Below are 5100 nucleotides of genomic sequence, written 5' to 3'. Positions count from 1 at the left end.
TGTAAGATATAACAAGATGAGCAATCTGATTCTGGCAGGGAAAAGAACAGACACCAAGCTATAATTTCCCTTCCTAGAAAACGTGACACGGTCACTTTGTGTCGTGGAGAGAAGAAACTGCTCCGTTACTGGGAGACAGATAAAACTGGGAGGCAAAGGGGGTGTGTTTCAGCCGCTTGACGACTCCCTAGGACTGCTTTCAGTGTCACATCCCAGACAGGCAGGTAGACTCAGGATGGGCTGGGATGAATCCAACTCCCAGTTGAGGGCATTGTCAGTATCATGCGCCTCATCCCGATGACCTGAGGTAAGCTGAGGTTGTGTTCTGCGCACAAGAGCACCCACGCTGCCTAATGGGCATGAAGATCATGGAGATATGAAGGGCATGAAGATATTCACTACATGGCCACTGGAGATGATGGAGAGGGCAAAGAGATGATGGAAAGCTACCCCGTATCCCAAAGGGGAAGGTGCCTGCTTAAGTTGTACACAGATAATGCTGCTGAATGGCCCCTCATAACAAACTGGAGATGGGTTTCCCTTTAGCATCTGCCAAATCCGCGCCCCATTTTGGATTCACTCATCAGCCCCCAGGCCGGCCTCTCATGTCTCCAAAGCTTCTGTTTCAATTCGAGCCAAGCAGTTCATTAGGTAGGGGCCTATGCAAATCCATGTGCTGGACGCTTTTCCAATGGTGGTGTTGTAGGCATCCAGAAAGCCTTGCAACGTAGAACTGATGACAAAGCAGGAATGTTCTGTAATATTTTTGTGACACTTGTGTGTGCCTCAGTTTCCCCTACATGCTGCATGGTTACAAAGGGGAAGGGAGGGTCTGTTTGCTGCCTGAAGGGGCTCAGAGATGCAGGGGCAAATGGCTCCTGGATGTCTGGGACTAAGTGTGTGTTTGGTTGTCATATTGATGTGCCTCTGAAAAGACAATGGCAAATCCAATTACTGGGATATTGCTACTTAGGAACCCTAAGCCACAGCTCCGCAGCAAAGACCTGGGGTGTGAGACATGGAAGTTAAGAGCTGGCCCCAGGAAGTAATAGGGAAATGCCTGAGCTGGGACAAAGAGAGAGGTCACAGAGACAGGGCTGGCCAGGATGGATAGCGGAGTAATTTTCCTTTCTCTGTGCTAACCAAGGATTTCCTAGGCTCTGTTCCAGTCCACAAACAAACTCTTCTGTTTGATGGCACCGGCTGAGTGTCGCTGCAGCTGCTGATGGAGGAGTCACTTTGCTCCCTAGCACCTGCTGATGGAGGAGTCACATTGCTCCCTAGCACTGCACAAGTCTCCCTCCAGGATCTACATCAGCTTCACGTGCTGAACGGAGCTTACGGTGTGAAGCGGTGGGGCTGGCTCTCGAGGAAGAGTGAGACCCATAGGGGATCTGACTCACTGAAGCACTATTGCTAAAGACTGAGGTCATAGTGTAACCGCCACGGGGTGGATTTGAACCTGGGACCTTTGGAGCTTAGTGCAGGAGCCTCTACAGCTTGAGCTAAAAGCCAGCTGACTCTCAGCTTAGGCTGTAGAGCTCCCTTCTTCTTATCTCTGGCTGTAAGTGGTCTAAGTGCCACTACATGGGACAGTGAACCACACTAGGCGTGTGGGTCAGAATGGCATTGATCTGAAGGCGCTGACTCATCTCATCTCCCTTTTCTTCGGATGAGCCAACTCTTGTCCCAGTTCCACTAGCAGTCAGGTAGCACAGGAGTTGTTCTCCCATCTGCAAAACCAGCAGGAAGTCTGTACAAAATGCAACACAGCTTTATTAATGCAAGAGAGCTCCTAAAGAGAGAGAGAAAATGTGTGTGTGTGTGTGTGTGTGTGTGTGTGTGTGTAGGCGAGAGAAGCTTGGGTAGCATTTCCCTAGTGAGGACTAGTGGTTAGTGTGCCATCCTGATCTAGGGCCAGTCCCTTGCTCTGGGGCCATCCATACACAATACATAACACAATAGTGATGGACATTCAAGACCTATCCGTTCATCGAAACCAACGGAATTAAGGGCCAGCCACTCCCTCATGCGCTCGGTAATTTATGGACAGTCTTCCATGGGTCAGTCTCTTTGGGTGTGTCTACACCGTCAGGAGCATGCCTCCCATCCAGAGGAGACAGGCATGTGCTAGCTGGGTTTGAGCTAACTCGCTAAAGATAGTCATGTGGATGCTGCAGCACAGGCTAGCTGCCCAAACACCAGCCTGCCTGACCCCTGGCTCTCTGCTCAGGAGGCCGCAACATCCACACTGGTATTTTTGGGCTGCTAGCACGACTTGGACTGGGAGGCATGTTACTAGCTGCCCTACCTTATTGTGCTGTTGCGTGAACACACGTACTAACGCTTGCAAGGTGCTAGGATACTAAAGAATAATGGGAACTTGTCATAGCCCTGAGGCCAGAAAAGGGCCATAGAGAAGTCCTCCCAGCTGGCTAGCATGGCTGTGGAGGAACCAGCCAATCAGGGGCCAGGAAGGCCTACAAAAAGGAGCTGCATAGCATAGCAGAAGTTAGTTCCTCCACAGACCTGAAGAAGAGAAGACGGAGTGGCTGGTGGAGGAAGAGTGGCACAATGGACAGATCTCAGTGGAGAGCTCTTGAGAGACTGATGAACCTGAAGGTAAAGCCCTTAGCTAAGGGCAAAGGAGTTGTCTCCAGGAGGGGAAGGCCTGGAGGCACCACTCTAGCTCAGAGAGAGGCAACAAACTGAGGGCAGGGCATTGAACTGAGAGACACGCTACAGAAGGCACCGGGATGGGCCCCTGTTAGATGTCTACCCTGGAAGGGCTTTGTGATCACACATCATGACTCAGAGGGCTAAGTAGCCACAAGGCTCTTAAGACGGACAGAGTTCAGGGCCCTGCCAAACGGGGCACTCACGTGAGGTGGGTGCTGACTGCCTTACAGAACTGCGTCACAATCATTGGCATCTTCTTAGAGCATTTCTTCGATGGGTCAAATCTGGCCTATCCTGCCACATCTATAACACTGGTATTCAGGTTCCCTTCTGTGTGTCTTGCTTTGGAGTCCCCTGCTCCACCCCTTTCTCTGATTAAGCTGGTCAATGTTTGGCCCTGAGTTAGAAAAACAGGCTCTTGGCAGTGTTGTCGAAGTCAACAGCGGCAAAAGCGGCCTCTCTTCCCTCTCGTATCCTCCACAGCCGCCACTAGCATTACTGAGGTCTGGCTACAACTGATGAGTGAGCAGGGTGATTTTAAAAGATCAAATATGACTAAAAATGTTCTCTTGCTTTTATTTTTAAATCAATGCAAACAGTTTTGGTCAAGTTAAACAGACTGCAGCAGTGAGAATATTGAACCCATATCCTCAGGTGAGCGGGGGGGGGGCTGGAGGAGAGAGAGAGAGAGAGAGAGAGCCAGAAATTGAAATTGACTAGTATCCAAAAATGAAACTGACCAGTCTTAAGTATTTACTCTCCGAACTTCGCTCATCTTGGCTAAGCCTCACAAATGGAGTAAAGTAAACCGGATTTCCTTAAGCTCTTTCATTTTTAATAATGGAAAGGATTTGCTATGCATGGCATTTTGTGTGTGTGTGTGTGTGTGTGTGTGTGTGTTAATATTTAATATATGAGCTCAGTCTTGACAGTGTCATTTTAAGTATAGAAAGGAGTTAGAATTACGAGCTATGTAAGTGAAGGCAGAATAGGAACCTTAATAACCTATTCCCAGAAATTGCTTTTCCCATCACTGTGAGCTTTGAGCTACTGAAACATCTCTACTCATTATTGGGAACTGATATAAAAGCTGATAAACTTTTATTGCAGACCTATTACAGCTTTACTTTAAAACACTCTCTTCTCCTTCTCCCTCCCCTTCCCAACCCAGGGCACCAAGGGACAAATTTAATATGCAGTTTGAGGCTTCTGTGGAAACTCGCACCTCCAAAGCACAGCAGTCTGGTCTGATAACTCCAGGAATCTAGACTTCATCAATTCTCATTTGTCTGCTCTCTTCCCCCCTCCTGCTGCCAACATTATTTTTGACTTTTCATGAGAATGGAGAGAGTGAGTCTCTTGTTCCCAATGAGGGCATATTTGCATGTTTGACTGGTTTTTTGTTAAGGCAGGTGTCACGGTGGGGTTAAAGAGCAGAAGTTTGCTGTGTGCATAGAAGTGGAAAGGAGACCGAGGGAAAAAAGATTTATATAACAACATGCATTACAAGTCATCAGTATGGTTTGAACTGCAGCTGATTAGAGACAATTAAATGGAACCATTTCCTGACAAATATATGGTTCTGTTGAAAGGGAAATTATTTTTCAAAATTTAGTTGATGTGCTAAAATTGTAGTCTGAAGAAGAAGAAAATTCCTGACTGTGTCAGTCCCGTTTGACACTTTTGGGACAAAAGGTGCAGATTTTCAATTTTAGAACAGCTTTTCAGATTACAACTTTTTAAAACTTTCAAAATAAAAATGAAACACTATGATCTGAAACACAGGTGCTTTTGAATTTTCCTCCACATAGAATTTTGACACTTCTGGTTTGAGATGATGCCAGCTGTCATGAAATGGAACTTCTGTCCCCCCTCCTTCACTTCCACTGTATTTTTTTGCCCTGGTGTTAAGGGGTGTGTGTACAGAGCAGCAATTTCTCAGTATTTGATCCTGCCAGCAACCTCCATCAGGAGATGGTGAAATTAAGTTCAGGGATGAAATGTTGACTGTTACAAGTGGAACTGAACCTGGGACTTTGGGAGCTTAGTACATGAGCTTCTACCGGACCTAACCCCCCCCCCCCCGCCGGGTAGCAAACCCATTATTCACTTTGTAAGTGGTCTAAGTGTCACTCCGGCTATGTCTATACTGCCTCATTTCTGCGGAAGAGGAAATGCAAATGAAGCGTTCATTAGCATTTCTTGTGCTCCCATTTGCATAGCCTCTTCCAATGCTTTTGGCGGAAGAGGTTTTTGCGGGAAAAAAACGCAGTGTAGACGGGGCTTTTTTTTTTTTTTTTTTTTTTTTTTTTGCAAAAAAACGCTTTTGCACAAGATCCTGTAAACCTCATTTTTTTGAGGAATAAGGGATGCTGCGCAAAAGTTTTTTTTTTTTTTTTCCAAAAAACTGGCCCCGTCTAC

The 5100-nt window shown here is 46.9% G+C and overlaps 1 long non-coding RNA gene across 1 annotated transcript; it reads left to right on the top strand.

Moving 5' to 3' along the window:
- Positions 1–2557: 2557 nt before the first annotated feature.
- LOC142830516 (uncharacterized) lies at positions 2558–4465 on the top strand. Its single transcript, XR_012905820.1, has 3 exons — positions 2558–2622; positions 3279–3333; positions 3851–4465. It is a non-coding gene; the product is annotated as an uncharacterized LOC142830516 (long non-coding RNA).
- Positions 4466–5100: the final 635 nt, after the last annotated feature.

The sequence above is a fragment of the Pelodiscus sinensis genome, chromosome 8, assembly GCF_049634645.1.
Source record: "Pelodiscus sinensis isolate JC-2024 chromosome 8, ASM4963464v1, whole genome shotgun sequence".
NCBI classification, from domain to species: domain Eukaryota; kingdom Metazoa; phylum Chordata; order Testudines; family Trionychidae; genus Pelodiscus; species Pelodiscus sinensis.
The sequence above is the reverse complement of the archived record's forward strand: the minus strand, read 5'-3'. Positions and strand labels throughout refer to the sequence as shown.